Source organism: Chelonoidis abingdonii, chromosome 10 (genome assembly GCF_003597395.2).
Source record: "Chelonoidis abingdonii isolate Lonesome George chromosome 10, CheloAbing_2.0, whole genome shotgun sequence".
Taxonomy (NCBI): domain Eukaryota; kingdom Metazoa; phylum Chordata; order Testudines; family Testudinidae; genus Chelonoidis; species Chelonoidis abingdonii.
In genome coordinates this window covers 36034336-36054457 of record NC_133778.1, presented here as the reverse complement: position 1 = coordinate 36054457, position 20122 = coordinate 36034336, and the positions used below count along the sequence as shown (strand labels likewise).

Here is a 20122-nt window from a genome sequence, read left to right as displayed (position 1 = left end):
TTTGGCGTAGAATTTTTATTTTTTTGGCATAGAATGCCCTCAGAAGTGATATATAATGAAGTGAATTAAAGATGTCTCTACTTGTCCTAAATTGGTGTGTAGCTCCAAAAAGGCTAATAGAACTATGCTTTTTTACAGCAGCTCTGGATCTAGCTTGCAGTGTCTATTATAACTTCTCTCACAGTAAAGCAAGTGTTGTTTCTTGACATCAGTACATGTTTTCAGTTGTTGCTGTACAGTTCTCTTTCTTTTATTTGTTCCCCTCTCATTTCATTTGAGTTGTGGACATTTTATAAGTTGAAAGAGATGTGTGTTTTATGCAAAGAGGTGATAACATGTTTGTGGGTGATATGACAGTTTTATTCCATTGCATATATTCCAACATTTCTGGCAGCTTTACCATGTTGAAAAGTTGGCTGAAACAAATTGCCCTGTATGCTGCAGGTATCTTGAATTTGCACCTCTTATTGTGTGCTTCTAAAATGATCTTGGTCAATTAGAAACTAAAAATGTGTCAAAAGGGTGTGATGAGATATTTTAAAAACAAAGCCTTAAATGAGTCTGTTTCTGGACTGGGGTTACTTGCTATCTGTAAAAAAGATCTTTTAGCTGTTTATACTGAAGAAAGTCATTCAGATAATCTTAATTCTCATTTGCATGAGAAATACCCAACTACTTGCACTTTTTGACAAATTAGATAAGAAATAATGGCTAGTATTCAAAACAATTGATAAAATTCAGCTTGAAATATATGCGTTCTCTGAAAGATATTTCATTATATAAAAATCTATTATAAACAAAACTTTAATAGAACCACTGAGATATATACACAACCAATATGAGTAACTGTGTGTTTATCTTTGTTATGGTTTTCCTTGTCCTCTTTCTTATGCTCATTCCTACTGTCTTCTTTAAGTTTAGGCCCAGATCTTGCAGTACACTGATGGATCAAGTACATGGTAGGAGGGACCTTAGGATCTGATCCCGCAGACACTTCAGTTGAACTACTCATGTGAGTAAAGTTAAGGAAATATGTAAATGTTTGCAGGACTGGGGCCTGAGATTATGAAGTCATTGAGGCAAGGACAGGGTCTTTTACTTGTTGGGTAGTAAGCTTTTGGTGTTGTGTACAAAAATAATCACAAACTGGATGAAGCATTGGGGTCAGTTCTGCAGTCCTTGCTTAAGCAAAACATCCTTTGATTTTAATGGCAGTTTTGAAGAATTGGTCACATATTCCTTATGTTTTTGTAAATTGACTAAAGGGAAAATGATTAAAACAGCCCTCTCCAAGCAACCACAAATTCAGTACTAGAGCTGACTAAGCTATATAATAATACTTACCACTTCAGAGGTACTTTTGTACTCAGTTTCTCACTGAGTGGGATTGTTTAGATAGTAATATAAAGAATTTCTTTACATTTTATAGATTATAAGGTGATTGATAAATGAATCAATTATTTGAATCAATTAGAAAATCCATTTGGTAATTTATTGACCCACTGAAACATTCAAAAGTTGCATCCTGGCATATCAAAAGTTCATTAGGAAAGAAGGTTATATTGCATGTTTCCAAAATTATTCACTTAATCCTCATAAGTATATCTCCCTACCAAACAGCAGAATTAAGTATTTGATCAGTTTAAATTAAAGTGATCATTTACTATTTAAGGCACCTTTGTGTCTGGGCTATAAAAGTACATTGCACTTCTCTCTCTTCTCTTGCGTACATGCTGATGAGGCACCCATCTTCAAAAATTGTTGTGAAAGCCTTCAGAAGCGTTTACCATTAGTATCACGTACAGATCTTTAGGTGATCTCATCATCCAATGTCAATAAATGTGTCAGTTCCACAGAGGAGAGAGGTCTCAATTTCTTTTTGTTTTTGCATAATTTTGTTTTTCACATGCTGCGGTAGCAGTTCTTCTACACACATAGTTACAGTCTTGGCTTTCAGATCCTGTTTGTTACTGAGTTCTGTACAATAAAACATGATTACACACACGAGGTGTGTGTTTCTCAGGTTCTCTCTCTGACCATCTTCAGCACCTATGTAATGTGCTGAACTCATCTTACATTCCTCCTCTTGGGCAGGACTTATAGATCCCAAAAGAACACTGGTGATTCCCATATGTATTGAGCCCTGCACGGATACAAAAATGTGGACCTGCATCTGATCCACATCCACCAGGATCATCTTGCGATCCGCTAGTCATGTTTTACTGGTATCCGCATCTGCACTCCCCACAGCAAGTCATCTCAAAAGGGCTAGCAGGGGGGTGGAGGAGAAGGGAGTGAGTGGGGAGGTGGGGTCTTGCAGGGAAGAGGCAGTGTGAGGGTGGGGTCTCAAGGGGAAGGGGTAGTGTCAGGGGAAGGGGCATCGCATTGTGGGCTGCTCGCGAGCGATGCAGCAGCAGCAGTGCATTTTACATCAGTCAGGCAGAGGGTAGGACGGGGTGCCGGTGTTCCATCCACTCCAATCCCCGTGGCTGGGGGTGGGCCCTGCTGCCCAGGAACTGGCAAGCTCAGGGCTGGGAGCATGGCCAGTGCTGTCTGGTGAGGCCATGGTGGGGATACTGGCGCTGCCTGAGGGGCCAAGCTGTTGGACAGGAAGTGGCACAATGAAGGGGTGCTGGACAGTCCTGACTCAGGCCTGCTGCCTAGCCGCAGCCACTGGCTGCCAGCCCCAAGCATGCTGCACCCCTAGGGCTCCCCAAATTGGACACTGCGGGCCAGGCACTGCCAGTGAGTAGAGCCCTGCAAGGTTGTATCTGTATCTGATCCACTGTCTGCAAAAATGGTTCGTGGATATCTGCATCTGTGGATGTGAAGCGGATATCTGGGATTTGCAAGGCTCTACATATGTAATGCTAACAGATCGGGAGAGAAAAGTCTTCAGCTCACCAGTAGCATAAAACTGAACCAGTAGCATAAAATTGGAGCTGGTAGAATAATGGTGAAAAATTTCATTCACATAGTTTTACTAAACATTTTAAAGTTTGATAATTTTAGAGCGAAAAATTAAAACCAATTGCTACTTATTCATACAGCAACGCTGCGTGGTATGGTATGGAATGCATTTTTAATAATGATCCTGAACATTTTTCAGTCTTTTATAAAATTTGGAGAGAATATTTCCAGTATTCTCTTCCAAAATAATTGCTTTATGCAGTAATTGTATTGGGGTTTTTACATGTAATTTGTATTAATAGTAATGGGAATTACACAGGTAAATCTTTGATTAAACAAGGGAGAGCAGGGCCTGTCTCACATAATATTATCCTAAAACTTACAAGAGTGAATTCCCATTTGCCATGCATAGTGAAAATAAACTCTCATTGTATGTTACACAGATAAGTGTATTTATTTATAGCAGGGGATCTCAAACTTCATTTCACTATGACCCTCTTCTGACAACAAAAATTACTAAACGACTCCAGCAGGGGACACCAAAGCCTGAGTCAGCCTGATTCCCACTGTCCTGGGTGGGAGAGCCAGAGCCCAAGCCTCATTGCCTTGGGCAGGGAAGGGGTCAAAGCTGAAGCCCCAGGGCTTCAACCCCAGCCAGGGAGTCTGTAACCTCAACACCGCTGCCAAGGGATGAATCCCTTGGCTTTGGCCCCGGCCACGGGGCTTGGGCCCCGGTGCTTAGGCCTCAGCCCAGAGCCCCAGGAAGTCTAAGCCAGCATTGGCAACCCCATTAAAATGGGGTTGCTACTCAATTTGGGGTCCTGACCCACAATTTGAGAACCGCTGATTTATAGGATAGTTTTAAAATGATGTTAAATTTAGCTTTCATTGCTTTATAAATGATGCATAACTGTATCTTAATGGTTTTATTGTAAAAAATCAAACTTTCTAGGAGGAGCCCTGATAAATGTAGTTGTCACTTTGCTTTCTTTTAGCTAGTATATTCATACATTTTAGATCATTAGTACCTAAACATTACAGTTTGACTTTAAAGAGATTGGGCATAGTTATGGACTATGATATAATTCCACAAAAGAATTTTTTCACACAAGAAAATAAATTTTCTATTTTTGAGAAATAGATGCAGTGTAAAAATAACTGGAGTTTTACAGAGTTTCTTTTATGTGAATGCACATGTTTGTAACATTACTTTGGGCTACTTCAAAAGAATGTTAGTTTCTTAATGTGAAATGAACTGAAGAATGTATTTCTTTAAAGTACAGCTTGAAATCTGTTTAGCTTTGTTATACAGCAAAAGTTTTATTGGCACCCTGGAGTAATGTGCAGCTCATGACCCTGACTGTTCAGTGTATAAGTACATTGATGTTGAAACAATTATATAATTATGAAACAATTCATATAGCCTTAGAGCAGAAGCAGCTTGGATGTTAACAGATTATGTAGGTTACATGTTCACAGAAAATTGTGGCAGTTCTACATCTCCTGGTGCAGTGCACTGATTTGTAAATCTAGATGACCTGTATAAAGGTGTGTGTGTATGTGTATGTATATATATTATATATTCTAAAATTATCAGCACGTACCTTTTTACTTTAGTTCTATCACTGTCACATACAATTCCTTTCATTTCTGATTTCCTTCCATTTAACATCTGTCTCTGACAAAGCAGCCTTTGTTTAAAGATGATTGTCTTTTTTGTTATCCTGTACATTTCGGTAATCTGTCAGCTGTTAAATGTACCTCCTGTATTAAAAAAAAGTATTTGTACAGACATTTGGCCCTAAATTCAGTGCTGAAATGCACATTTAGCATTTAACTTAGCTGTGTTAAAGGGATAATTTTTAATGGTCTGGAGGCTGGAGTCTCGTCAAGATCCATCACAGTCCCAATTCCCAGAGTTACACTGATCCTCTCCCAGTTTGTGAAGGTCTGGATGCTCCTGTATTCTCAACCTGTTCACCATTACTCCTTGGCGTGACCAATGGTGAATGGGTAGTGTGGTGTGGCTTTTCTAGCCACTGGCAAACCAGGAAGCAAGGCACCTTATTTTGTGTTAGATTGTTGGGAAGATGCATTTAGAAAATCACTGTTTTTTATATAGTTAACTAATTTTAAACAACTACAAGCTTTCTGGTAGATCCAGCAACAAAGAGTGGTCCTGTTGGATGTTTGCCATAACTTGTGGCCCAGCGTTGGTGTTAAAGTATAGCATGGCCCTTGTCTTGTGGAGACTTGGCACAGTGGTTATAAATATACTCTCTGACACTTTAGAAATAAATGTCCACATGTGGGAGCTGTTGTGTCCACTATATAGTGAATCTGGTGATATTGCTGAATCCTTCATCACTTTTGAGAGGCTGTGTATGCTCCATGGAATTCCTGACAATCAAAAGATGACCACTTTGGGTGCAAAATTAACTGAGAGCGCTTTGGACATATTCAATAAGATGCCAAAGGATGATGCTTCCAATAATGGTAAATTTAAGGAATTGGTTTTTAAACTGTTTCAGATTACACCTGACATTTATAGAGTAAAGTTTAGAAGTAAGAGAGGGTCTGGATTAAATAATGTGGTGTGTGTGAACCAAATTAGACGTCTACTGGATAAGTGGGTGAGGGAAAAAATTATTACAAGCTTTGAAGGAATGTGTGATTTGGTTGCTCAGGAACAGTTCCTGAATATGTCTAGTGATGCTGTAAAGCAGTGTTTATGGTATAAAAAGGTAGAAATAGACAATGAATTTGCAGCTTATGCTGATGTCATGGTACAATTCCACACTCTGAACCTTAGCGTCCAAAAGATGGGGTACCAGCATGAATTCCTCTAAGGTAATTACCAGCCTAGAACCTGTAGTGCTGCCACCAACCAGGAATTCCAGTGCCTGGTACATTCTGGTCCCCCCAAAACCTTGCCTGGGGACCCCCAAGACCCAGACCCTCTGTATCTCAACACAAGGAAAGAAAACTCTTTCCCCAACTGTTGCCTCTCCTAGGCTTCCCCTCCCTGGGTTACCCTGGAAGATTACTGTGATTCAAATTCCTTGAATCTTAAACAGAGAGGAAAATGCACCTTCCCCCCTCCTTCTCTCTCCCCCTCTCAGACTCTCCCTGAGAGAGACAGTAATCCTGACACGGAGAGAAATTAGCCTTTCTCTCCCCCTTCCCTCCTTTCTCCCCACCAATTCCCTGGTGAATCCAGACCCAGTCCCCTGGGGTCTCACACTAAATAACAATCAGGTTCTTAAACAAGAAACTTAATTTAAAGAAGAGAAAAACAGTAAAAATTATCTTGTAATTTAAGGTGGATTAGGTACAGGGTTTTTAGCTATAGGCACTGGATACTCTCCAGCTAAGTATTCAAGTACAAATTAAATCCTTTCAGCCAAATACACAATTAAACTCCTGTCCTTCCAGCCAAATGCACATTTGCAAATAAAGAAAACAAACATAAGCCTAACTCGCTTTATCTATCTAGTACTCACTATTTTGAACTTATAAGAGCCTGTATCAGGGAGATTGGAGAGAAACCTGGTTGCACGTCTGGTCCCTCTGAGCCCCCAGAGTGAACAACAACCAAAAACTAACAGCACACACAGAAACTTCCCTCCCTCAAGATTTGAAAGTATCCTGTCTCCAGATTGGTCCTCTGGTCAGGTGACAGCCAGGCTTACCGAACATGTTAACCCTTTACAGTCAAAGAGATATAAAGTACCTCTGTGCTATTAACTTTTCTTATCTGTTTATGACAGCTGATAAATATGAGCAATTCCAAGCACCTAGTAGGAATAAATCACAGGCAGAGGGGTTAAAGTTTGATGGGAAGCAAGGTTCCCATTTTACCCCTGGGATGAAAGAGAGTGGACGGGAAGCTGGACGCTCACCTCCCCAAGTTCATTCCTCCAATCTTCGTCCCAAATCTCCTGTAAAAGCAGAAGAGCCCAGAAGGTGCTATCATTGTAATTCCACTGAGCACCTGAGGAATAAATGCCCTGCGTGAGTGGGAACAGGCAGCAGGCAACTCATGGAAATGCTGCTACCCAGAACACAGAGACACCTCAGGCAGTTGCCACTTATCACATAGGATTTGTCAAGGTTGCCACTACACAGCCAGACAATGTTAGTGGATTATTGAAGAAACACACACAAGCATAAAGATTACCCCAGGAATTGTGTGCAATAGAAACCTCTGAGATAGCTCTACACAATGGGAACTGTTTGACCCAGGTGACAGCAAAAACGGTTTCCAGCAAGTGTGTGTGTGGGGATATATAAAAGAGGCACAATGACAACATGATGTAACCTCACTCTCCCTACAACAACGCACCTGAAAACACCTGAGGAACAAAGACTGAACTGTGAGAAGTGATGGTACCAGGCTAAGATTTTTAGCCTGTGTAAGTAAATCTGGGAAAACCAAGGCAGATTCTTGTGCCTTAAGAATCTGCCAGCCTGTTTATCTCTCAGGGTGAGAATTTGCTAATTTGCATCCCGTCTATCTAGTGTGGTAAGCTCAGTTTGCATCTTTTCTTTATTTACCCTAATGTAATCTGCGTTGTTCTGTTTGCTATCCCTTTAACCATCTAAAATCTATCTTTTGTAGTTAATAAACATATTTTGTTTATTATTAAACACAGGTTATGTAATATCTAACTGGGGGTGGAGGAAGAAGTCGTGCACATCTCTCTTCACATTGAGGAAGAGGGCGGATTTTTATGAGCTTGTGCTGTGCAGATTTTTCTATACAGTGCAAGACAGTATTATTTTGGGTTTATCTCCCAAAAGGGGTGTGCACGTGAGTGCTGGGGGTGTCCTCTCACACAGAAGTGATGTCATTCTTTGGCTGCAGCTGGGTGTGGCCCTCCCTGTGTGTGTGTGCTCCGAGAGCCTCATTCAGCAAATCAGGGAGTGGGAACCCAGGGTGGTGGATTGAGAGAGGCTCAGTGAAATCCCAGTACATCAGGTAGTGTCCCAGAAGAGGGGCCCAACCTGTCACAGTAATGTCAGATAGATGCAACATAAGAAATTGCTGCTGTTTCCACTAGTGATATTGAACATTGTCTTGAGAACTGCAGAAAAGAGAGAGATGCAAAATTGTTTAAAGTGACACTGTCAACCTTGAAATCCTCAAATTTAAAATTGAGTTAAAATGTACTAGATCTACCAATTTTGGGGACTTTACCATCATATTGTCCATTTAATAATTTTTTTTGTCTTCCCGGTTGCGTTGTAACAGACAACTGGGGAAGCTGGCTGACTATACAGGGAAAACAGTACAAGTGTCTAAATAAAGTGCTGTGAAATTAGTAAAAAGTAAACACATGGGGAAAAATAATTAATTTGCTAATTCTCATTGCACCTAACAGTAATGTTACACGCTGTTTATAATGACAATAGGTGGAAAAATTTTCCAACCGTTTTTTTTGGATGGATGGAGTTCTTTTAAGATGGGTTATACGGTTTAAAGTTCTGTTAAGTTTATTTTTTTATGCTGCTATCAAATTTTATTTATATCATGACCAGTTTTCTGCTAATTATGGACTGGACTTTCAGAAATGCCAGTCTCTTAGAAGCACAAGTCCTATGGAAGATAAATGGGACTTGTGCTTCTAAATAACTTAGGTAACTTAGGGTCGGATTTTCAAAAGTACCAGCTTCCTTCTACTCTGTGTGCTATCTTATGCTAGGTGTACTAGATTTAGGCCTTGATCCTATACCCAAGTGTTGGGGGTCTGTGCTAGTGAATCCAGGACCTAACAGTTTGTGAAGAAACTAAGGACAAACCTGGTCAGGTAGTTGTTATTATTTTATCAAACACCAACACTGAGTTTGATGTTGTAAAAACATAAAGAATGAGAGTTTACAGTTTAAGGCCCCACTCTTGCAATTGTCTTTATGTGGGAGAACTCTTGCACCCCTTAGCAAGGAACCATTGATTTTTGGGGGGGGGGGGGGGGCTCTGCATAGGAATGCGGCTGTGCACAGTCACGTGCCTGGATTAGGGCCTAATAAACCAGCAACACAAAAATGCAGTCGGAGATGCAGAAGATGGTGCAAGCTCAGAATTTAAGAAAAAATGAAATGGAGTGTTCGCAGTTTTACTTCCCTAGGTGAGCGTTTTATGGGCCTCCTGGAAAAAGTGAGTCCTGAGAAGGGATTTGAATGACAAATTCAAGAAAATCTTGGTCTTTGTAGAGAACTCAGTGATTAAATTATTTGTTACAAATTATCCAGCCATCCTGCATCCGAACTGTAAGATTAATTGTTATAACTGTTTCTCTTTGTGTTGTTTATATCTTCACATTAGGCATATTGAAGTTCATAATTACCACTCATGTCATTTGACCTTTAAAATACCTTGCTTGTAAATTATGTTGATGCTTAATTATTTAGGCTGTCAGGCCCCTATCCACAAAGGGACTTAGGTGTTGCAATCCTGAGTGTTGCGATGTTTAACTTCTAAATGTTTAGTAAATCGCAGGAACAACACTGTAATCCAGAAAGCCTGAGATAGTTGTCTTAGACTGTGATCCACAAAGCTGGCAGCTTGGCGGTGAGCTGCCTAAGCCCGCCAATAGAGACGCCAAAAAGAGTGGTGTGTGCTAACCCCCACTCCTCTCATGGAGTTAGCCGTGACTTGGCTGCAGGGAGGCATCTATTGCTACTAGTGATCCACAACTAGGAATCCCTCTCCTGGAGTCAGATGGTGTAGGGGCCTGAAAGATGTCTTGTTAGGAGTCTGCTTCAATTCACACAAAATGGCTGGAGGATTAGGTGGTGCCCAATTCATAATTTTTAGCTCAGCGGTTAGTGCATTCACCTGGGATGTGGGAGACCCGGTTCAATGCCTCCCATTGCCTGGTGAGAAGAAAGGATTTGAATGGGGTTTCTCATACTTCTCGGGAGAGTGCATTAACTACTAAGTTATGGGATATTCTGGTGTGCATCTCCTTCAATCTCTCCTGTTGAAGCTGTTCCACTTTGGCTAAATAATAAAAGAGTCATCAGAACAGGTGGAATGGAGCCCAGGTCTTCTGCCTCCCAGAATGCCCTACCTGCAAGACTACAGGGTTATTGTCACTCTTATTCTCCCTCTGACCCAATGACTCTTTCAGTAGTTATACACAGTGGAATGGCTTCAACAGGTGAGACTGAACGAGCCACACATCAGAGTATCCAAAGCTCAGTGATTAGTGCACTCTCTTGAGAGGTGAGAGAGCCCTGTTCAAATCATTTCTCCTCTTTAGGTAGAGATGGGAATTGAACACGGTTCTCCCATATCCCAGGTGAGTGCTCTACTGGGACAAAAGTTAGAAGGTGGGCACCAACACCACCTCTTCTTCCGCCACTTCCTCCTCTGGCCAGATTTTGAATGGGGCCCAATCTGGTAGGCAACCTCTTGAGCACACGTACAGGATCAGGCCCAGTAGGCAAGATAGGCAGACAAACACATAATGTCCCACACTTCCGGGGTTGCTCTGGGACTTAGGTATTTGAGTACCTAGAGTGTGGCAGCAGTGTGTATGCTTGAAGGTAAAAACACAAGAAACTAGAAACCTTTATTGAAAAAACGTGGGCATCAAGTAAAATAAAGTGGCTACAGGGTTAGGCAGCAGCCAAGCGGAAGTTTTGTGGGTTGCAGTGGAACCTACAACTGGGATTTAGGCACCTAAGTATCTTTGTGGATCTGGGCCTGACACAAGTTGGGCACAGTATAAAATCTGAGATGGATGATGTAACAGGCAAAAGAATAAAAATAGCCATGACTTTGGAGTTTATTCAAAACCAACAGATAGTTATTCCTGTTGTGGTCAGCTTGGCAGGCCACATACACAAGGGGGGAATTTTTTCAACACAAGAAAGCAAAACTCTCCTATATGGGCTCTTCTTTGCCCAAGTTCTTCAGCTGACAGCACAGAAGGGCCTGCTCAGTATTGTCAATCCCAAGTGTTCAAAATCCATGACTCAGTCCTCAATAAATTATGAGATTGGCTTAAAAATAATGAAATTTTATAAAAACAATAAAATTGGGGTTCTTTTTATTTGCCTTCTTGATTTTAAACCTTTGAAATATACTTCAGGCCATGTTTTCAGGCCTTTCTGTGCAACCCATGAGGGCGAGAACTTTTTTTTAAAGAAAGCTGAGATTCTCACTTATTCACATGACTCTGAGTAATGGAAAATCCTTAAATACTTCTCCCCCTGTTGGGATGCCTTGTCAGGTGCTGAGCAACAGTTCTCAGCTGTTTGCTCAGGCAGAGAGGTGTTTGGGGTTGTGTCCTTGAGCCCAGAACAGCAACAGGGTTTCTTCCTAGCCTTTCAGAGGCCACTTCTTCACACTGATCAGCCATATTCACTGTCCCACAGGTATGTTCCTTACAGAAAATCCTTGAACAGGGTAGTGCTGGCCCCGGTGGCCTTCTGTGCTAGTTTTAAAGGGCCAGTACTCTCTGTTAGAGGTAATTGAAATTTGAAGCACATTTCCCTATTACCTAAAAATGTGGTGATCATATTATAAGTTCTGAAAAGTGTTCAGGCTAACAGCTATGATGTATTTCTATTTTAAAAAATTCTTCAGAAAATTACATGCATCATGTCAGGTTCCCACAAATTGCAACATAGAAAGTCAATTCTTGTTCAGCTGTATATTTTCATTAGAAACAAAATAAAAAAAGAACATGGAGATGTGAGTGGTCTCTATATTTACCAGCTAGAAATAGCCATTCTGAGTGTAGCCAGTCTGCATTTTGTCTTTGCATTTTACAGACTCTGTGCTTGGATATTTATCAACTTGTTCTGTTTGCAAATCTTTTTTTGGATTTAAAAGATGAACCCTAAAAGGATGATAGAATTGAGATGGATCCTGCAAATCTTCTCTTGCATGTTTATGTTTGGAGGGGGGAAGTATTTTATTTGAGGAAAATATGACACCTGAAAATGATTATCTTAACATGTGCTAGTTTTTCTAATGCAGTGATTCTGTAATGCAGTGTCTGGTGCTATGTTTATAGTCTTGGTAGTATAGTCTGTGTGTGCTCTCAATAAATAGCAGTTCTACTGTGGCATAGTTCTTCAATTTATTTTTTTCAGATTAAAATATTACTATTTATTTATTGCCAACAAGGAGGTTTCCTTCTTAATACGTTGACAGCAAACCAAATGCATTTTCATTTTTTGTTCAGTGCTGTTTAAATCATTTTCCAAATTTCCCACACACTTCCTTCTGAAATAGCCTCTGAGTAAGTTCGATATTAGGACTGACTTCTAATTTTTCTGTAGTCTTTTAAGCACTGTACACTTTAGATTCCCATTTCACATACTTAACAAAAGTGACAGAGGACCAAATAATCAGTTGGTAAAATGCAGATTCAAATGTCAGACATACAGCAAAAGTCAAGTGGCTTTTCTCTCTTATTAATTTTGTTTGTGCTAGCAGGGGGATTGCAGACATCTGAGCAGAATGCAGAAAGCAATAGCATTTGCTTCACCAGATGAAAATTAAAGAGATATAGCATCTTCGGGCAAAGTTATTTTATCCTATGAAGCGGTAAATCTTGCAAACAGTGGTGTTTAAATTGGGATAAGCTTTAGCAGATAGCACAGTATGTTCATATTCGCACATTATTGCAAAAAGTACCTGAAAAGCTTAAATACTGGAGGAAAAGGGGGACCTATGGTATGTGGCTGTATCACGTTTTTATGACTTGCAGCTCTGCATTAAGATAATGACTACAGTAACTCCTCGCTTAACGTTGTAGTTATGTTCCTGAAAAATGCAACTTTAAGTGAAACAATGTTAAGAGAATCCAGTTTCCCCATAAGAATTAACGTAAACGGGGCGAGCGGGGTGTTAGGTTCCAGGGAAAAATTTTTCACCAGGCAAAAAACTATATATTATATAGATATACACTCAGTATATGTTTTAAACAAACAATTTAATACTGTTCACAGCTATGATGATTGTGAAGCTTGATTGAAGTGGTGAAGTAGAGGGTGGAAAGAGGGAGGGATATTTCCCAGGGAATGCCTTGCTGCTAAATGATGAACTAGCACTTGGCTGCGCCCTCAAGGGTTAACACGTTGTTAATGTAGCCTCTCACACAAGGCAGCACGAACACGAGGGAGGGAAGACAGCATAGTAGACAGAGACAGACACACACCTTGTGTGTGGGAGAGAGAGATGCACACTGCCCCTTTAAGTAAGCTGACCCACTTTTAAGTGCATTGTCTTTTTAAGTGGATCAGGAAGTTGAGACAGCTGCTGCTGCCCCAGGTGCTCTCTGTCTCTCTCTGTCCGTGTCCTCTCCCTGCTCTATATGGAGAAGGGTAAGCATGGTGCAGGGGGAAGAGAGATACCTTGACATTAGCCCCTCCCTTCCTCTTCTGCACAGTAAGCAGGAGTCTCTGGGAGCAGCTCCAAGGCAGAGGGCACGAGCAGCACATGGCAGTAGGGGGAGAGACAGCTGACCTACCTGGCAATTGATAGCCTGCTGGGGAGCGGGGAGCTGATGGGGGGCTGCCGGTCCACCCTGGTTATAAGCCTCCACCAGCTAGCTGCAACAGGGTGCTCTTCCTGAAAGCAATGGACAAAGCAGGCAGCTGCCAAACGACGTTAGAAGGGAGCATTGCACAACTTCAACGAGCATGTTCCCTAATTGATTAGCAACATGACAATGAAACAGTGTTAACTGGGACGACTTTAAGTGAGGAGTTACTGTATTATAAAATCTCATGCTTCAGAGCTTCAGCTGGTTGCCTGCAGGAGTCAGGAAGGGATTTTTCTCCCTGATGCACAATTTATTGGCTAAAGGTATATTTTTTTGTAGTTCACTGTAGTTTTTATTTTTTTCTTCTTCCTTTCTTCGAAGCATCCGAGAGTAACCTCAACTGAGGATAGGGAGACCAGGTGTCCGTTTTTTGACCAGACTGCCCAGTCGAAAAGGGACCCTGGTGGTTCCTGTCAGCACCACCAACCGGGCCATTAAAAGTCCAGTGGGCAGTGCTGCAGCGCTCAGGCAGGCTAGTCCCTACCTGTCCTGGCTGGCACCCCACTGCACTACGGTAGCACCCAGCAGGTTGGCTCCTAGGTGGGAGGGCCACGGGGCTTCGCATGCTACCCTCATCCCGAACACCAGCTCCGAACTCCTATTGGCCTGGAACTGGCCAATGAGAGCAGCGGTGGGGAGGGGGCAGTGCCTGCAGGTGAGAGCAGTGTGTGGAGCCTCCTGGCCCTCCTGCCTAGGACCCGGACCTGCTGGCTGCTTCCGGGGCGCACACAGCATGGTGCCCGGACAGGCAGGCAGCCTGCTTTGGGACTCGCCGAATCATCTGACGAAGTGGGTATTCACCCATGAAAGCTCATGCTCCAAAACATCTGTTAGTCTATAAGGTGCCACAGGACTCTTTGCTGCTTTTACAGATCCAGACTAACACGGCTACCCCTCTGATTCTTAGTATTTTAAGCTGCAGCATACATGCATGCTAGAGCAGAGAGCTGTGCAGCGTCTGAAACAGAATGGGATTTGATAGCCATTGCCATTGTAATTTTTTACAAAATGGTTTGACTGAGGACCTGAGGATAACTTATTTAGATGTGCAACTTATTACAGTATTTTTCATAGTAACTATTTTCTTTTCACCCATTTCACGTGTTTAGCCTCATGCTGCAGTTCCATCCACAAAGCAAATCGTATTACCTTTTTATTGTTAAGCAGCTAATTAAAATGGTCATAATAGTAAAAGAGCTAAGAAGATGTTAAAGAAAAACCACAACTTTCCATGGAGAAGAAGAGGCTGAAAGAAAGCTAGAAATCAGGGGCCCTTTTCTAGTGGTAGTAGATAAAGGAATATAATTAAAAACTGTTTACAAAGGTAAACAATTCTAAAAACTTCTTCATAGTAAAAAGGCAAAGTAACATTCATATTGGAATTGGCATTTCTAAACATAATAGGTGACAATTTCCTAACTCAAAAAGTGTTACAGACAACACAGGGAATTTCTGTGTTAGACCGTGTCCTTGCAGATGAAGAGGAATTGATTACAGAACTGAAAATTAATGGTAGTTTAGGTACAAGTGATCATGAGTTGATCATATTGATAATATGCAAGGAGAATGAAGTCCAGGCCAGTAAATATACTTGGTACTGTAATTCACACAATTTCATAAAGCTGAAAACAATTCTGAGCCAAATAAACTAGGAGGAAGAACTGAATCAGAAGCATGTGAATGATAATTGAGAATCATTTAAGAACACCTTACCCAAAAAGTCACAATCAAAGAAGAAAGGTATGCTGGTCTATTTAAAATAAAAAATAATAATAATAAAAAAGACCTTGGTTAGAGGGAAATTGAAGGCAGCTGTAAAAACTGAAAATAAAAATACATAACAAATGGAAGAAAGTGGAATTTGATAGTAATGATATTAATGAATATAAATCAAAAGTTAGAAATAGTAAAAAAATAAGGGAAGCAAAGGGACACAAGGAGAAATATATGGCTAGCAAAGTTATGGAAAACAGAGAAGGAGGTTTTAAAATATATTAGGAACAAAAAGAATCCTGATAGTGTTGTTGGTCCATTACTAGATGGAAATGGCAGAATTATCAATAATTGTGGAAAAAAGGCAGAAATATTCAATAAATATTTCTATTCTGTATTTAGGGAAAAAACAGATATATTTTCATCATATGGTAATGATAGCACTCTTGTTCTAGTATCTCTGGACAATGTTAAACAGAAGCTAAAGTTAGACATTTTAAAATCAGCAGGTCTAGATAACTTGTATCCAAGAGTTTTAAAAGAGCTGGCTGAGGAATGTGTTGGACCATTAATGTTGATTTTTCACAAGGCTTGGAGTACTGGGGAAGTTCCAGAAGACCGGAAGGAAGCTAATGTTATGCCAGTTTATAAAATGAGAGAATGGGATGACCTGGGGAATCATCGGCTTATCAGCTTGACATTGATCCTGGGCAAAATAATGGAGTGGCTGATATGGAACTTGATTAATAAAGAATTAAAGGAGGATAATGTAATTAATGCAAATCAACATAGGTTTATGGAAAATAGATCTTGTCAAACTAACTTGATATCTTTTCTGATAAGATTACAAGATAAAGATAATAGTTTTGATGTAATATACTTAAACTTTTGTAAAGCATTTGACTTGTACCACAGGACATTTTGATTTAAAAAGCTAGAATGATATAAAATTAACATGGCACACATTACATGCATTAAAAACTGGTTGGCTGATAGGTCTCAATGTAACTGTAAATGGCAAATTGTCATCGGGATTGATTCTTGGCCCTACTCTAACACTATTTAATGTTTTATCAATAACCAGGAAGGAAACACAAAATCATCACTCATAAAGTTTGCAGATGAGACAAAAAGTGGGGGAGTGATAAATAATGGAGAGGAGAGGTCACTGATTCAAAGCAGTCTGGATTGCTTGGTAAACTGAGCTCCAGCAAACATATATGTTTTAATACAGCTAAATGTAAATGTATACAGGTAGGAACAAAAATGTAGGCCACATTTCCAGGATAGGAGAGACTATTCTGAGAAGCAATGATTCTTAAAAAGATTTGGGGGTTATGGCGGCTAGTCAGTTGAACATGAATTCCCAATGTGATGCGGTGGCAAAAAAGGCTAACTCCGTCCTTGGATGCATAAACAGGGAAATCTTGACTGGAGTAGAGAGGTTAAATTAAATTAGTGGAGATATCCTGTCTCCTAGAACTGGAAGGGACCTTGAAAGGTCCTTGAGTCCACCCCCTGCCTTCACTAGCAGGACCAAGTACTGATTTTTCACCAGACCCCTAAGTGGCCCCCTCAAGGGCTGAATTCACAACCCTGGGTTTAGCAGGCCAATGCTTAAATCACTGAGCTATCCCTGCCCCCCAGCACTGGTCTGTGACTGCTGCAGAGATATGTGTGTCTAGTTCTGGTGTCCACAATTCAAGAAGTATATTGATAAATTGGAGAGTTCAGAGAAGATCCATGAGAATGATTACATGACTAGAAAGTGTGCCTATTAGTGATTAGATTTAAGAAGCTCAATCTATTTAGCACAACAAAGAGAAGATTAAGAGGTGATTTTGTTACAGTTTGTAAGTATCTACATGGGAAATAAACATTTAATAACGGGTTCCTTAATCTAGTAGAGAAAGGCAGAACACAATCCAGTGGCTGGAAATTGAAGCTAGACAAATTCAGACTGGAAATAAGGCATACATTTTTAACAGTAAAAGTAATTAACCACTGGAAGAATTTACCAAGGGGTTATGGCGGAGTCTCCATCACTGATAATTTTAAAATCAAAATTGGATGTTTTTCTAAAAGATCTGCTTTAGGAATCTGCTTGGATCTAAAAGATCTAAAAGATCTGCTTGGATACGTTCTATAGCCCGTATTAATCAGGGATTCAGAACAGATTATCATAATGCTTCCTTCTGGCCTTAGTATCTATCAGTAAGGCTACATTTTAGTCATGGGTATTTTTAGTAAAAGTCATGGACAGCTCATGGGCAGTAAACAAAAATTCATGGCCTGTGACCTGTCCATGACTTGTGCTATATACCCTTGACTAAAACTTGGGCACTCTGGAGCAGGGGGCAGCCCAGAGGTGCTGGGAGGTGGGGCGGTGATGTGTGACCGAGGACCCCCACTACTGCTGGGGGGCAGAAGAGGGCTGGTGGGGCTGGCAGGCTCCCTATCCAGTTCCATGTGGCTCCTGGAAGTGGCTGGCATGTCCCTGTGGTCCCTACCTAAGTGGACTCGGAGGTAAGGCCAGGGGCAGGGTCCATGCGCTGTCCCTGCCCTAAGCTCCCATTGGCTGGGAACCACAGCCCCCAGTTGAGACCTCCCCAATTTAGTGGATGTGTGGATGAACTTCTATACTGGTAAAACAGGTTCAGGTTTCCTCTTTCTCAGAATGTTGTTACAGTAGGGACTTGTGTTTTAAGTTGGGTAAAGGCCTTTTGACACTCCTCAGTCCACTTAACTGCATTCGGCTGGGTCTTTTTGGTCAGGTCGGTCAGTGGGTCAGTGATTTGGCTGTAGTGTGGTACAAATCGCCTGTAATACCCGGCCAAGCCTAAGAAGGATTGGACCTGTTTCTTTGACTTTGGGACAGGCCACTTTTGGATAGCATCCACCTTGGCCTGTAGGGGGTTTATGGTTCCTTTTTATTCTTGCTGGAGGAAGCTTTTCGTTATTGTCTATTAGCTAAAAAACCCCAGTCTATTTACCATCTAGATTACAGAGATACTTTTACTTTTTCTTTTCTTTCTTTTTATTAAAGGTTTTTGCTTTTTAAGACTCCTGTTTGATTTTTTCCCTAGTGGGCACAGGGGATGATCTTGTACTTACCAGGGAATGGTGGGAGGAAAGAGAAGGAATGAGGAGGGAACCCTTTGTCTAGATTCACGGCTATCTGTATTGCTCTGGGTGAGGGGGAATCTCTTTGTTTAGATTCACGGAGCTTGGATTGTCCTCTCTTCCTAAGTACCCAGGCGGAAAAACGGGAGGAGAAAGGAGGGAGGGATATGGTTTGTTCCCTGTGTTTAAGACTCAAGGAATCGGGTCTGGGGTCCCCAGGGAAGGTTTTGGGGAGACCAGGTTTATCGACACTCAGAGCTGCTGATTTGCAGCGTATCAGATCTAAGCTGGTAATTAGCTTAGAGGATATTCATGCTGAGTATCTCATTTTCTGGATCTAAGGTTCAGAGTTGGGAAAGAAATACTAGGCATCTGGTGGCAGTGGTTTGTGATAAGAATTCCAAAGGCAGTAGGAATATTATTTTTCGTTTTTCTCTTGTAGCTGCTTGTAAAGGCAGAGAGAGGGGTTTTTTTAATCTACAGCTCAAAATTTTTTTTTCCTTGCTCCTTTCTGGGTTGTGCAAGAGATTGCCTCAGGCAGTGGCCTTAAGGTTTTAACCAAGGGTCTTTGTTTAACAATAGAACTCAGCTGTGAGTCAACTACACCAGCAGACACACATGCAAATGAAGGCTTTTTTTGTTCTAGTTTTAGGGGAAGGCATAGTTTAGGAAAAAAAGTAGAAAGACTTGCCTAAACAAACCCCAAGAAGCAACAGAAGCACAGTTCAGCAATAAACCCAGAGGCACCCAATACAAGAAACGGAACATGACTTCCAGGTGCAAACTGGATGCAGAGAACAAATTCAAAGACGCCAGACCACAAGCAACAAAATTGGAAAAAAGAGGAAAAAGAAGTGGAGTGAAAAAGAAAGAGAAGAAAAGGATCAAACTGGAGCCACCAAAAGAGAACAAGAAGCAAAGATTCAGAAGCCCCACGACGAGAAATGGGAAAACAACAAAAAGATGGAAAAGCAACAAAAACAAAGTGATAGAAAGGGAAAAGACGAGAAAGCATGAACTGGAGGCTAGCGCAGGCTAGGCAGAATGCCTCCAGTCAACCCTAACAACCCTTCTCCAGTTATTGTTCCACATCCCAAGAAATTTCCCACTACAAGGCAGGTGTGACACTGAGGCCTTCTTAGGGAATTTTGAAAGAGCCTGGCCTTGGGCTTACACGCATCTCTAAGACCAGTACTATAGAACTGAGGCACAGCTCAGTGGACCCCCTCCTATGCCAGAGGTGCGGCTGAAATTGCCTAAGGAGACATGAACATTTAAAACTTTTTCAAACCAAGCCAGATAGATACAGAATGGGCGGATAACACCTGAACCATGCCCATCGGGGTTCAGTAAACCTAAAATGGAAACCAGATGCTATTCCCAGGACACGCCTACCACACTGCAAAAGAATGTGATTTGAAGCCCTGGATACAGAACAAAGGTTAAACAATATGACGAGCTCAACCTCCTGATACAAATGGAGGCGTTCTTAGATTGGTGTTCCTGAGGAAACAGAGAGGTACATCCTAGATGGGAAACCCAAAACGGTAATCGAGGCGGGGGAGATTGGAGCCAATGGATGGAATAACAGAAAAGAAAAGCTACTGTCAAGGGGGAATGAACAAACCCGGGGCACACCACATATCGACAATAAACCCTACAACTGAGGGCATCCCAAAGCATCCCACCGTACAACCCAAGGAAAGTCCCAGACACCTATTATCCCCACCTCACGTCTCCAGTAACCACCTCGACCCCGGACAGTCAGCTGATAGATGCTTAATGTGTAATGAACTGGGACATATTAAAGG

The 20122-nt window shown here is 41.3% G+C and overlaps 1 protein-coding gene across 4 annotated transcripts in view; it reads left to right on the top strand.

Annotated features, from left to right (window-relative positions):
- Positions 1 to 929: 929 nt before the first annotated feature.
- OSBPL6 (oxysterol binding protein like 6) overlaps positions 930 to 20122 on the top strand; it is a 174281-nt gene continuing 155088 nt past the window's right edge. For all 4 annotated transcript variants that reach the window (XM_075069790.1, XM_075069789.1, XM_075069788.1 and 1 more), the window contains exon 1: positions 930 to 1012. The gene's annotated coding sequence lies outside the window, so the exon portion shown is untranslated. The remainder of the gene's footprint in view (positions 1013 to 20122) is intronic.